Raw genomic sequence first — 15,728 nt, 5'->3', positions numbered from 1 at the left:
CCTGCTGGTCTCCACATGCCAAAGCTCATTTTTCTCCATAAGCCAACTGACTTTTGCTTTCAGAATTCTGTTCATGCTGTTATCCCTTTAAGGCATAATTCTTTAAACCATGGCCCCTCAACCATTAGTAATCTAGAGGATGTCAACAAGTCACTTCTCCCCTTTCCCAAGGAGGATTCTACAGCTCCTTCATTCCTGATATACACTTCTAGTGGAAGATAATTTTACAATTTTATGATGTATAATTTTATTTTATAATTTTAACTTTATCATAGATCATACAGGAAGTCATTCAGATGCCAAGTATATGCAGATATACTTAAGATAATCTTATCCACAAATCTGTGCATTATAAATAAATTATAAGTAAAACATTTTAGACTTTCAAGGGATTGCAGAGATTTTCTGGTTCAATTCCCTTATTTTGCAGATAATTAAAGTAAGAGCTGACATTTATATACACCTTTTCTGTTTACAAAGTGCTTTAAATATTATTTCATCCGACTCTTACAACAGCCCCATGAGCCTGTATAGGAAAATTATTATAATCCCAACTTTACAAATGAGGGAACTAAGGCTCAAAAAGATACGTGACTTACCCGAAGTCACCTAATGATTTAGAAGCAAAGATGGGACTAAAAAACAGGTCTCCTGGTTCCCAGGTCTGGGGTTCTTCCCATTATATCACAAAACCTGTCCATTTAAGATGTGGGAATTAGTTTTTTAATGTGAGTCAATGTATTAACTAAAATTTCCCACTGCTGTTCTTTCTATAAGAGGTGATCTATGGAGCACAGGAAATTCCTCCTTGATCCAAGAGTATTTCCTAGTAGGGTCTGCTGTTTCAACTTCTACCATTAGAGACTTGTTCCTTTAGTGAACGAAAGCCATTTAAAAAAAAAATGCAAATATCCTTTCTCACCATTTCCTACATAAAGTTGTAAAGTAAGTACCTCCACAAAGAGTCCAGAAAGGCCAAAAAACATCTTCGTCCAGAAAACACCTGATTTCCTTCTCAGATTTTGATAAAAACACAGCACTCAAGAGCAACACTGTTTTGGAACATAAACTCATTTGTAAACCATGACAAAACAGGATGGTGGAAGAACATAAGGATACTGATTGAAAAAACATCAACTAGTACTAAAGAGGAAAACGAGTTTGCAAAAATAGTCACGAGACCTAACTAGAGCAGATTACCCTAAAACCTCTTACTGATCCAACTGGAAGGGGCATGATGAACAGAAAAAAACCATAACAGTTCTGCTTATGGCTCGAGAGTGGTTTTGGTTTTCTGGGACACTGAAATGACCACATTTTCCACAATAAATCTTAATGGTATTTAAGAAGATGAAGATAGGAAGAACAGCTGAACCAGACCAAGTACACACAAGGAAAACTTGTGCTGGAGGCAACACAATTTAGAAAGAAAAGAAGAATCAATTTTTAAGATATCTAAGTGAGAGGATGATACCAAATAAATAGAAAAAAAATCACAGATCCAAAAAGAGAAAACTAGGCAGAATGATGGTAAGTGGAACCGAAAGAACAATATACGTAATGACTACAATGTATATGAAAAAAAATCATTAAGAGGAAGTTAAATTCTTGGCAATGGGGAAAAAATGGTGAAGGTGCAGGAGAAGAGATAATAAAATATACCTTCTCCCAATGAAGACAGAAAACTACTAGGAAAGACTTTTATACACTGACAAATACAGTTCAACATTTCATGTTTTTGCTTACTTGTTTTTCTTTGCCACAAAAGAGGGTTTAATCTGGGAGAGGGAGGTGATAAATAATTATGACATAAAATGATTAAAAGGCATTAGTAACTGACCGATAGACCTACTTTCTTTTCATTTTCAAGTTTTACTGAGGCCTTTTGTTTTTACATCAGTAGGCCTTTCCTATTATATCACCCCATCCTTCCTCCCCATGAACTGTCTTTTGTAACATAGTTTCTTTTTTTCTCTTTCCCCCCCACTTACAGTATTTTATTTATCCAATTACACATATAGTTTTCAACATTCACTTTTATAAGTGTAACACAGCTTCTTAAAAAAAAAAGGTAGAATAAACCAACCAACACAGCTACCATATTTGATAGCATATACAATATTATATATTGGAGATGCAACTGGTCATTCTAATTAATGAGGTGGCTTTTCGTTAACATTTTATGTAGTCCCATATATTATGATTCTGGTTCTACTGACTTCACTTTGCATCAGTTCATAAGATGAACTTTCAAAGCTTCTCTAAATCTTTCATACTTGTCACTTTTTACAGCACAATGATATCACAACTGTCTTTATCCTTTGTTGAAGGATGGCTCTCAGTCTTATATACGTCACTTGCGTATACATCTTGGACATCAGGTTTTTATCAGAGATATTTGATGTAGTTTTGTTTTTATCATTCAGTAGCTTTTTCTCTTATTCTGGTTGCATTGATTTTGTTTGTTTTATCTGCTTTCACCTCTAAAAAATCTTTGTGAGAAGATTCAATATATACATGTTGAAGATGTCTATGAAAATATCAGATGGAAACTGGCAGTCTCTTGTGAGTCATTTTCTACAGCTGGGCAGCAAAACTGACCAAAAGATAAGGTGAATATAAGATTCCGTACTATCTACTGCCTGCTGTTTATAAAAAGCGAGATAGTATGGTATCATGTAGAAGTGTTAAACCTGGGACTCCCAGACCTCAAAACCAAGTGTGCCCCATATAAAAAGGAATGGGGAAAATGCTCAACAAAATAAAAATACAGTATGAGACAGATAGGGTGAATCTGTGGTTTTCGACATCAGTATGAGGACTCTGATTCCTTTCTATTTGAGTTTGATGCCTCAAAGTTAGTCTGATTCCTGCTGAGGTGACCCAGTGAACCTTCCTGTGCCCCAGACAACTTCCAATAACGAGAACTTACAGAAAAGGTGCTGATATGTTCTGATAGAGGAAATGTCCTCATTTAAGAGTTCCCTATACCAACGATATGAGAGATTCCTTTTCCTATTTATAAAAAAAAAAGCATTTGAATCTGAAAATCAAAATGCAAAATTAGAAGCTTTATTCCACTATGCTATTTCCAATGTATCTCTGAAAACCTGATAGGGGAGAGAGGACTAATAATTGAAGGAAACAAGGAAAGATTTAATGCAGAGGTGGTACCTAAGCAGACCTTAAATAGGTAAGGATTCTGAAAAGCAGAAATGAAGAGGGAGTCCAGGGTTAAAAACCTCTGCTGAAATAGGGAGGTTTGAAAGGCAGGTTTGGTGGAGAATACAGTGATGCAGTGGATAGAGTGCCAGGTGTAGAGTCAGGAAAACCCGAATTCAAATCAAGGCTCAGATACTTACTAATAGTGTGACCCTGGGCAAGTCACTTAGCCTTGTTTGCCTCATCTGTCAAATGAGCTGGAAAAGGAAATGTCAAACCACTCTAGTATCTTTGCCAAGAAAACCCTAAAGAGGAGTCACAAAGAGGACAACAATGACTTAATTACTGACATATGCTGAGTTTGAAAAGTTGATTAAGTAGTAGCAATTTAGAATGTCTTCTGCGCTGAGATTACTAAACCAAACTAAGGGAGTAAATGAGATCATTAAGAGTATAAAATGAAAAGAGATGCCAGGACTGAATGTTGAGGGGACACAGACACTCAGGTAGAAGATGGATAATGATATGGCAAGAGTGTGTTTGTCCCCTGTTGCCGAAGAAGACCATGCCATCAGAGAAATAATGACATGACTTGCACTTGACTTAATTGTTTTGAGTGAGGGAGGACTGTGCAGGTCACCAGCCTCACTTTTCCTCCACAGTCATCTGAATCCAGTGACCAGATAGTCATCAGGATGACTGGAGATGACCCAGGATGAGGCAATTGGGGTTAAGTGACTTGCCCAAGGTCATACAGCTAGTGAGTGTCAAGTATCTGAGGTGAGATTTGAACTCAGGTCCTCCTGACTCCTGCACTGGTGCTCTATCCACTGCACTACCTAGCTGCCCAATGATATGGGAAAGAAGGTTAAGAATGGAAGATCAGACAAGGAGAAGAAGAATGGGGAGAGTGCTATGCTGTCCAACACTTCAGAGAAGTCAAAGAAGAGGAAGACTGAAAAGGGGCATCAGAATGAAAGGCTAAGAGATCACTGATAAATTCTGAGAATTGTTTTCAGCTGAGTGATGGGAGTCAGAAGCCAGAATACAGAGAGCTGAGACAGGAGTGGATAGTGGGGCAGTGGAGGCAGTCAGAGAGGTGTTCCTTATAAAAGTTTGACAGTGAAATAGAGACAAGTTAAAGGACAAAGATTGGAGGGGCAAAGCAGGGCCAACTGAAGGGTGTTCTCCCCTTCCATTTAATAGTATTTTATTTTTCCCAATTACATGTAAAGATAATTTTCAACATTCACTTTTATAAGATTTTGAGTTCCAAGTTATTTTCTCTCTCCTTTCCTCCTCCCCAAGACAGCATGCAATTTGATATAGGCTATAAATGTACATTTAATATGTATTTCCACGTTAGTCATGTTGTGAAAGAAGAGTCTGAACAAAAGGGAAAAACCAAAGAGAGAGAGAAAATAGTCTGCTTGGATCTGCATTCAGACTCCATAGGTCTTCTCTCTGGATGTGGATAGCACTTTCCATCATGAGTCTTTTGGAGTTGTCTTAGATCAGTGGATTGCTGAGAAGAGTCAAATCTGTCATCAAACAGTGTTACTGTTACTGTGAACAATGTTTTCCCAATTCTGCTGAGTAGAAACTCATTTCTGGTGTTACTGATCTTTTTTTTCAGTAAAATGTAAAGCTAAGTCAAATACTGAGACAAAGACTGGGAGTGAAAGTGTGATTCTGGGGAAAGAAGAGATGAAGGAGGGAGGATGACAGAAAATTAATCAGGGAAGAATAAAAGAACTCCTTTGCAAGAGTGAGGGCTCTGGGGTGTGGAGCCAAGATGGCAGGGTAAAAGGACAGACCTGCTATAGGTCTCCCCCCATAACCCATAAAATACCTGTAAAAATGACTCCAAACAAATTCTAGAGCAGCAGAAGCAACAAATTGATAGCGAAACAGATTTCCTGCCCAAGACAGCCTGGAAGGCCGACAGAAAAGGTCTATCACACCAGGCTTGGAGCAGAGTGCAGCCCAGCCTGGGTCACATACAGACAGGACTGGTGCAGGATTCAGGGCACAGAATCACAGGTAGCAGCTGCAGTTCCCAGATTTCTCAATTCACAAATTCCAAAAACAGCTTCAAAGGTCAGTAAGAAAGCTCTTTCACCTGGGTGAGAGGGGAGCGTGGTTTGGCCCCAGGCAGCAGCAGTGTCCACTTTTGGAGCCCTCTGCCTAAAGACCTTGGGGGAATTGAGTGGTTGATCTGCATCTCAGCCCTGAGTGGTGGTCCTGGGGTGAGGAGGATTGCTGGTTGGTGTGTTGGAGCTGGTGGTGGCTGTGCAGAGGGAATCCTACTTGCAGTTCCAGGGTAGAAAAGATTGTCTGTAGTTGCTCCCAGACCAGAACGCAGGCCAGGAGAGGAGTAAACTCCTCTCTCTTGATTGTGCCACCTTGGAGGAACTGAGAACTTACAGGTCCTGAAAGTATACCCTCCACTTGACAAAGGACTCAAAAGTCAAGTAACTGGTTGGGAAAATGCCCAAAAAGGGGAAAAAATAAGACTATAGAAGGTTACTTTCTTGGTGAAAAGGTATTTTCTTCCATCCTTTCAGATGAGGAAGAACAATGCATACCACCAGAGGAAGACATAAAAGCCAAGGCTTCTACATCCAAAACCTCCAAAAAAAATATGCAATGGTCTCAGGCCATGGAAGAGCTCAAAAAGGATTTTGAAAAACAAGTAAGAAACGTGGAGAAAAAACTGGGAAGAGAAATGAAAGAGATGCAAGAAAATAATGAAAAGCAAGTCAACAGCTTACTAAAGGAGACCCAAAAAACTGCTGAAGAAATTAACACCTTTAAAAATAGAATAACTCAAATGGCAAAAGAAGTCTAAAAAGCCAATGAGGAGAAGAATGCTTTTAAAAAGCAGAATGGGCCAATGGAAAAAGAGGTTCAAAAGCCCACTGAAGAAAATAGTTCTTTAAAAATTAGAGTGGAGCAGATGGAAGCTAATGAGTTTATGAGAAACCACGAAATCATAAAACAAAACCACAATGAAAAAATAGAAGACAATGTGAAATATCTCACTGGAAAAACAACTGACCCGGAAAATAGATCCAGAAGAGATAATTTAAAAATTACTAGTCTACCTGAAAACCATGATCAAAAAAAGAACCTAGACATCATCTTCCAAGAAATTATCAAGGAAAACTGCCCTGATATTCTAGACCCAGAGGGTAAAATAGAAATGGAAAGAATTCACCGATCACCTCCTGATCGTGAGGAAAGGAAAACTCCTAGGAATACTGTAGCCAAATTCCAGAGTTCCCAGGTCAAGGAGAAAATATTACAAGCAGCCAGAAAGAAACAATCCAAGTATTGTGGAAATACAATCAGGATAACACAGGATTTAGCAGCTTCTACACTAAGGGACTGAAGGGCTTGGAATATGTATTCCAGAGGTCAAAGAAGATAGGATTAAAACCAAGAATATCACCTACCCAGCAAAGCTGAGTATAATACTTCAAGGGAAAAAATGGAATTTCAATGAAATAAAAGACTTCCAAGTATTGCTTGTTGAAAAGACCAGAGCTCAATAGAAATCTGACTTTCAAATACAAGAATCAAGAGAAACATAAAAAGGTAGACAGGAAAGAGAAGCCTTAAGGAACTCATGAAAGCTTAACTGTTTACATTCCTACATGGAAAGATGTTATTTGTAACTCATGAGATCTTTTTCAGTATTAGGGTAGTTAGAGGGAATACATATATGTAGGTGTGTATGGGTATGTATGTATGTGTATGTTATATATGTGTAGGTATGTATATGTACACGGGTGTATGTGTGCACGTGTATATGTACATATATACATATATGTATGTGTGTGTATACACACACAGACAGAAGGCACAAGGTGAGCTGAATTTGAAGGAAGAATACCTAAAAAAAATAAAATTTACCGCTGAATGGAATGTACTAGGAGTAAGAGAAAGGGTGAAGTAGAATGTAGCAAATCATTTCACATAAAAGAGGGAAGAAAGAGCTTTTACAATGGAAGGGAAGAGTGGGGAAGATGAAAAGAATAATTGAGCCTTACTCTCATAGGATTTGGCTTAAGGAGGGAATAACACACACTCAATTGGATACAGAAATCTATTTTACCCTGTAGGAAGGCAAGGGGGAAGGGGATAGGAGAGGGAAGATAATAGAAGCGACAGCAAATTAGGGAAAGGGATAATCAGAAGCAAATACTATTGTGGGAGGGCAGGTCAAGGGAGAGAATGGAATAAATGAAGGGCAGGATAGGACAGAGGGAAACACGGATAGTCTTTTACAACATAACTATTATGGAAGTACTTTGCAATGTTACACATGTATGACCTATATTGAATTGCTTGTTTTCTCAATGAGGGTGGGTGGGGAGGAAGGGAAAGAATATGGAACTCAAAGTTTTAAGAATGAATGTTAAAAATTGTTTTAGCATGCAACTGGAAATTAACCTACATAGACAATGGAGTACAGAAATCGATTTTGCCCCACAGGAAAATAGAGGGGAAGGAGGATGGAAAAAGGGTGGGTAATAGATGGGAGGACAGACTGGAGGAAGGGGTGGATGAGATGCATGCTGTCCTGGGGTGTGGAGTGAGGAGAGATGGGGAGAAAATTTTGAATTCAAATTTTTGTGGAAGTGAATGTTGAGAACTGAAAAATAAATAAATTATATATATTTAAAAAAAAGAGTGAGGGCTCTGTTGACATTCTCTATGGGGATTATAGTGGACTGTGTTACTACCTTCATGGGTATACTAGCTGTAGGGAAGGAGTTACTCAGGGCAAAGGGCTGTCATGTACCAACAAGGGAGCAAAGGATTCTAGAGTGGAGTATGGTGCATAATGGAACTAGTTATCTGTAATTTGAACCCAACAAGGGAAGTAATTGATGAATTGAGAAAACAAGGAGGGGCAGAAGGACCTTAAGCTACCTTTCAGAAGAGTTAGGCAGAAGGAGAGATCAGTGTGTAGTATGATCAAACTGGGTAATTTTGAAGTTCCAGATTGCAGAGATGGCCTGGTTTAGAGTGGCAGTGACGTTGAAGGTGTTATCACTTCTGTGGGTGGCTAAACTGGCTGGAAGTCATAAGACTTGAGGTTTATGAACTGGAAGGGAAGGATATTGAAGAAGTCATCAATGTGAATACTCACATTCCTGTGGATAAGGAGAAGAGACAGACTAGAGATGAATACTGTAAGGCCAGTCCTGAATTCAGTGAGAAAGGAAGGAGAGTGACCTAGGACAAGAAACTGGGTGGGAAGATACAGATTGATGCAGGGGCTCTCAAAACCAAAGAAGCTGAGGAGTCAGGGCAACAATAAAAGGATCTGGAAGGATCTAAAAGGATCTGGAGCAAGAAGTAAGCAGAAACCTCCTGGCTTGGGCAGAAGCCTGAGAAAAGGTATAATCCACCCTGGATAGGGTGGCCAAGATGAGGTTTTCTAGTTGCTTCTCTTTGCAGATGACACTGTACTGACTACATCAGTTTCCAAAAAGAGAACCAGCACCACTCAAAAGATATATTTAAGAATCCATAGGGAGAAATAATGCCTACTGTTCAACTTATGAACCGCAACTGGCTGGGGATCCCATCTAGTACTGCATATAGACGATGAAGTGAACAGGGCCCAAAAGTGAACAGGGAAAAAGAGACCATACTGGATTATCCTTGGAAAACTGAGTAGTGCCTTCAATGATCCCAGGCAAACTGAGACAAACCTCCTCTTTTTATTTGGCTATAAATCATGGAACACAACAAGCACTCAGAAGAAGCGAAATTATAAGTGATCCAAAGGGCAACGAAGAGATGACTGGTGGGTAAGATGAGGCATGTTATTAATAATGATATACATGTAAGAAGTGGTATAAAATATGTTAGCAGGGAAATTTATGACGGAAAAGTCATATGTGATAGCCCTAATGTGGCACTGGAACTCAGAGAATCTTTTTTTTAAAAGTATTGAAGAAAAAGGAAGGTTGGGGGAAGTTATTTCACATAATTAGGGTGCACAAGTAGATACTGATACAAACATAAAGTAGTTAGTCTATTCCTCTAAGTTGGTCAAGAAAAGAAAGAATACACAGTTGGGTACAGAGATATATTTTACGCATCAATGAAACAGGAAAGGGGAGAAGGGGAATTAAGAAGGAGAGGAGAGTAAGAGAATGATTAGTTCTAAGTAAAACAAATTCTAAGGATGTTCAAAAATATTTATAGTTCTGTTGGAGGTAGCAAAGAATGTAATTCTGAGGGGATGCCCATAAATTGGGGAACCAGTTAAATAATTTGTGGTACATAAATATGATGGAGTACTATTGTGCTGAACTCTTATCAGCATAATGACCAGCCACAGTTTCAAAGGATTAATGATGAAATGTTATGCCCATCTCCCAAGAAAAAGGTCAAGGACTCAGAATGCAGAATGAGCATTCTCATTTTCTAGGACATGGCCAATGTGGAAATTTGTTTTGACTGACTACACGTTTGTAGTGAGTTCTGTTTTTCTTGTTTTCTTTTCTGTGTGGAAGGAATTGAGGGGATTAGACAAGTAGTTAATTGTGGGAAGTGAGTGAACCTACTGACTCCATCTTGTGACTCAATTCTGGAGCTAGCTCAGTTCCCTTTCTATCCAATTATGGGTCTGGTCCAAATGGGGTCCTATGAGAAAACTTTATTCAACTGTATGCTGACTCAGTCAGATCCAAGAACTGATAGCAAGGAGTTTTCTCACAACTGTAAATCTCAAGTAATCCATATATCTTATTTAAAAGGCTTATCTTATCAGTCTTTTAATGATCAATCAGTTATTGTTTCCAGGTTCCTTTGATTGTTTACAGACACTTATTCAGAGTGGGACACCTCTTTTGTCTGAGGGAATTGCACCTGTTCATTCTCTCCCTCCCAACTTGGGAAATCCCTAATCTTTCATCCAATTAGAAATCACATTACCTAATGTTGTATTGTTTCCTTCTAATTAGCTGGCCTTATTCGGTTAATTGTTTTTAGTGTATGTTTTTAGTCTATGTCCCCCTGTATTCGGTGTCCAGGTCTAAGCTTAGGAGGTCTGTTGGGCAACTGACCCACAATGTTTAATAAATCCATATGCTCAGAAGATCAAACCTTTGTTTCCTCAGTCATTTCATTTTTCACCTGTCAGTGTGTGTGTAAATGCAAAGAAAACCTGAGAACTCTAATCAACACAAAGACCAACCATAACTTCGGAGGATTCATGATCAAATACACTGTCTACCTCCTGACAGAAAGAAGATGGATTCAGCGTACAGATTGTTCAGACATGGCCAATGAGAAATGATATTTTGCTTGACTATACAACTTTGTAACAGGAGTTTTGTTTTTCTTGCTTTCTCAAGGTGTATTTGTGTATGAGAAGCAGGAGGAAGGAAAGGCTGATCTTTGAAAAATAAAATAAAATTTAACTTAAAAAAAAAGGCCCGGAGAAAATCCTTTACGATACAGGACAGAACTTTGTATACCACCTCATCACCATTCTCTGCCACCGATTAGGTGGAACCATAAACTCCAAAGCCTCCATTTACGGAGACAACTAAGTTCACCACTTTGGGACTTCTCTGACAAACTTCACTATCATGCCTGCCTCATGTGGGTGACTTCCCTAGTATGCAGTGCCCCCTCCCCTTCTATTCAACCCCCCTTTCGTGGTTTTGTTTTCTCTCATTTGAATGCATGGACTGGTTTTCATTTTTTGTGTTCCCAGTGCTTAGCACACAGCAGGAGCTTAATAAATGTTTATTGACTATTACTGACTGACAGATCCTCTATAGAAGGCTGAAGAGAAAGAATGAATGAACAAGAATCCCACTGGACAAGTAAGTATGGACTACGTGGGACAGAGTACCTCGGAATAAGTTCCCATCTATAAGATCTCAATCTGCTAAGTACTGAAGCTTCCTGAAAGGTAGATTTTAAAATAGTAAGCTATTGATCATTCATATTTTGGTATAAATTATTTCATAAATAGATAAAGCACATATAAATTTAGGGACAGCTGGGTGGTGCAGTAGATAGAGCACTAGGCCTGGAGTTAGGAAGATCTTAGTTCAAATGTGGCCTCAGACACTTACTAACTGTGTGACCCTGGGCAAGTCATTTAATCCTGCTTCCTCAGTTTCCTCATCTGTAAAATGGGCTGGAGAAGGAAACGACAAACCATTCCAGTATCAGTCAGACATGACTGAACAAATTTCTATATTTTATGAGATAATTTTGTCTTCATAACTAGCTACAAGCAAGGTACTAAGAGAATACAAATTTTGAGAGAGCAGGAAGAAGTAGAGGACCTGTGATGAATGGATTCACATTTGTCAGAATTCCTGAGCAGATCCAAAAGAGAACCTAAACCTATGAATGAAACGGTTACTAGAGCAGGGTTCTTCATCTTCTGTGTGATGTGGATCCCTCTGGCAGGCTGGTGAAATCTAAGGAGCCTAGTGAGTGAGTGGTGGCTCTAACCAACTGGCTCTTCCTTCATCCTATAAGAGGCAAATTGATTAGCTGTGTGTAAGTCAGTGTCTCTGGACCTCAGTTTACTTATCTATGGATGGAATGACCTCTAATGACTTCCAACTCTAAATCTATGATCCTATTAAAGTCCTCTCTGTGACTCTGCATCATCTCCTTGCCCTATGGTAGCCCACACCATTCCTTATTTTTACCCATCTGAGCTCTGTTTGTCTCCACAGTCCATATCCTCCTATTTCATTGTCCCCTTTGGAGCTTCTGCCTCCAGCTATGAGGTGCTATCAAACTCCCCTTCATCCCAGATATCTTTATCTTACTGTCTTCCATCTTCTGTCACAGAAACATGGCTTCCATAGGTACTACAAAGATGATTACCAAATTTACATAACCAGTCCTTATCTTTTTTCCTGCATAGTCAGCTGCCCATTGGATAGCTCCACTTAAATGTCCAACTAGCCTCTCAACTCAATACATCAGACTAATTTCACAAATGTCTTCCCATCTCCCCTTCTCTATACTTCCCTATATCTGTTGTGAGTAGCACCGTCCTTCCATTCCCCCAGGTTGGTAATCTTGGAGTCATCCATGACTCTTATTCATCCCTTCCTATATCCAATTATTTGCCAAGTTGGTGGATTCTTCCTTAACAATCTCTCTTATATTCATCCTTTATCTCTAACTCGTGGCCTTCATTCCTTCTTACCTCCATCAACATAATAACCTCTTAACCTGTCTCACTGCTTCTGTCTCTCCCATTTTCAATCCATCCTTCACACAACTGCCAAAATGACATTCCTTTAGAGAACTCTTTGTTCATGTTTGGCGATTCACTGAGGAATGGCTCTTCTTATATATTTGTATTAGTTATCAGACATTTATCAGAGATATTTGATGCAGACTTTTCCTCAACCAATTGCTTCCCTTTTTATCCTGGTCAGACTGAATTTGGTAGAACAAAGACTTTAATTTTATGGAACCAAATTTATCTAACAAATTGACATTCCTAAACCTCTGCTGATGAAACTTCAGGGACACAACAATGTAAACAGAATGAAAAAAAAACAAACCAAACAGAATGCTACGTAATTATAATGATCCTAGCCCCTAGAGAAGGACTGATCTTTTACTGAAGAGGCAAGAGGGTACAGGACATTACAAATACTGTCAAATGTAGCTGATGTGTTGCTGAACTGCATTTTTTCTCCTCATTAACCTCTATTTCCTCAAATTTCCTTAAATTCTCCTTATGATGGATTCATCCCAAGAATACCACTAATAAGGTATCAGATTTAGCCAGAAAAAGGTAGGATTTTCAAGGATGCTAGAGCTAACACTATGGGGCCTAGAAGCAATGATCACAAGGATGGAGATGTTCCAGGTTTATGGCAAAGTTATTTAAAAAGATTAAAGAAAAAAAGATAATTTAAATGAGGGAGCTATTCTTTTCAATTTTATAATGATTAAAGTGTTAAAGCCATTCCACTCATTTAATTAATTTAATTTGCTACTTAAATGTTCCAACTAGTTAAAGCAGGTCCTAGAGTTTAGCAGACAAGGAAATATAGCCTTAATATTGACAAACACAAATCATTAAGTCTATGACTTGAGAATAAACTTCAAATTTAAATAACAGAAGAATTCCAAGCATTAAGGACTCCTGTTTTATTCCTATTCAGGAAGTGTAAATCACATAGTCTTCTAAAATATATAATGTACTTTGATTATAATTATATAGCTAATATTGCCACAAAGTACAGAAGATCACTTGAAAACTTGCAAAAAAAAAAAAAAGAGAAATCCCGTGATTCCCACAACTTGCTTCTGAATGCTTTAATTTCCCTCTGAATTGAAGGCATGTGGGGTAGGGGGAGCAGAGGCACTAAGGCTGGGGAGGAAGGAGCTGCTTAAAAGAAGACAACAGAATAAAAAACGTTGACACATTAAAGTGTCATTATGTTATTATCTTTAAAGAAAGGGCCCTCTGCCAGTTCCATCTTGCATCCAAGAGCCAATGATTTCTGCAGCTGGTGACTGCTGAAAAAGAGCTAGACTATCTTAGATCTATTTAAGGGGATCCAATTATAAAAGGTAAGATTTCTGCCTTTAAAAGGAAAAAAAAAAGGCTTCAGCTTAAAAAAAAATCAACACATGGATGGTTATGAAACAGGAGAAAGTAATTTCTAAAGTGCCTTCATTGAGAAGCCAGCAGTGAATGCTTACGTAATAGTTACTCTTCAATACTGGTTGTGTCTTTTTAGCATTAAAAAAATAGGTTTAAAAAAAAAAAACGATTTTCCCATGCAAAAGTCTAATGACGTTCTTGCCATAACCTCTGCTTGCTCCAGCCAACCTCCTTTAGGAAAGCTGATGAACACTCTGTCTTCTAAAGGCCTGGTTTTAATCAAAACAGAAAGAGGCAGAATGGAGTCCTAGATCACAAACCAGCCTCAACTGGCTAAGACCTGGATTCAAATCTTGCCTGGGACCCACTCAGGCTGGAGGACCCTCCCTACCCCCACCCCACCCCTTTCCCCTAAGAGTCCCGGGTTAACACCCTAAGGCTATTCTTTGCTTATATACAGTAGAGAGAAGGAATTTCCATATTTGAAATTAAAGTCACAGGTTTGGATCAAAAAAATAAACAAATTAACTGTGTTTTCTTAAAATGGGCTGAAGTTGGAGGGAAAAAGAATGAAATGGATTTGGGGGAGGGGTGGGTCAAGGATAATACCAAGATTTCCAATAGCAGTGAATGGCAGAATGGTGGCATCATAAAAAATAATCTTTATCACAACTGATATTTAAATAGCATTTTCTGGTCGGGGGGGGGGGGGAGAGGGGAAATACGCATTTATATAGCACCTACTATGTGCTAGGCACATGCTTTAGACATTTCAGCTCATCTGAGCCTGACAAACCAGGGAGGATGGTGCTCTTATTATCCTCTTTTTACAGTTGAAGAAACTGAGGCAGGCAGGTTAAGTGACTTACCCAGTGTCGTAAAGCTAGTAAATGTCTCAGCCAGCTTTGAATTCAGATCTTCCTGACTCCAGGCCCACCACCCAGCTGCCTCACAAAGTACCTCACAAAGCACTTTACACATATTATCTCAATCTCATTTAATCACTGCCACATCCACACAAGGTGGGCAGACAATATATTAATTCCATTTTATAGATGAGGGAAGTGAAGTTGATGGAAGTTAAATTCCTCCTTCTCCTCCCCAGCCCACAAACACAAGGACTTTTAGGAACTGTCACTCCTTTGCCACACACCTTCTTCATGTTTAAACTCACTTTCCCTCAGCCTCTCCATACACTAGTGGGAAAGGTCACAGGCTTCTGAGAGGGTATTTTGCACCAACTGCTCTTTATACCTTCTTAATAAATATCCCTTTTTAAAAGTCACGCTAACTCATTGATATAAAAGATACCAGTGTGGGCTTATGAGCTATAGCACTAGAAATGACAACCGTCCCTCAGGGTTAACTCCAAGACCCAAGGGGATGTAGCAGTTGAGCTCTGGAGACTAGACTTGGACCTTCGCATGATGGTTTGGCAGAGGAGGAGGGGCAGGTGAAATCCTACCTATTACCTGCTTTTGGCCATGACCTAAGAATGGTCTTCACATTTTTAGAATACATACAATAAGATAAATACTTAAAAATGTAAAAAACATTCTTAGCTGCCATCTTCAGGCCATGACTTGCTGACCATCTGCTCTAGAAACTGCTACAGAGAGAAGTCAGTGGTAGAATATTAGCAGTTCCATTTTGGACCCAGATGTTGAGTGTGAGGCGACTGTGATACACAGACTCCTAAAGTTTAGGAGAGTGGTTTTAGCGAGAGATAAGCAGAATAAACTCAATGCCCCAAGCAAAGAAGAAGTTAGTTTTAGGCTACTTTTCTGTCCCATCAAAGCTACAATATCACAGTATCTTCTAGTGAGTTTCCTACTGACATATAATGCAGAAGTCAGATAACTTGACAACTGCATTGTTAATAGATCTTTTCCAAGTATGCAAAAGGCCTGATGTACTTTTCCCATTTGGGCTG

General features: G+C 38.9%; 1 protein-coding gene across 5 annotated transcripts in view; it reads right to left on the bottom strand.

Moving 5' to 3' along the window:
* The window catches only part of TANGO6 (transport and golgi organization 6 homolog), a 219,491-nt gene that overhangs the window by 79,355 nt on the left and 124,408 nt on the right, over nucleotides 1-15,728 (bottom strand). The window lies entirely within an intron of this gene.

This window comes from Notamacropus eugenii, chromosome 1, assembly GCF_028372415.1.
Source record: "Notamacropus eugenii isolate mMacEug1 chromosome 1, mMacEug1.pri_v2, whole genome shotgun sequence".
Lineage (NCBI taxonomy): Eukaryota > Metazoa > Chordata > Mammalia > Diprotodontia > Macropodidae > Notamacropus > Notamacropus eugenii.
This window is presented reverse-complemented; position numbering and strand designations above follow the sequence as displayed.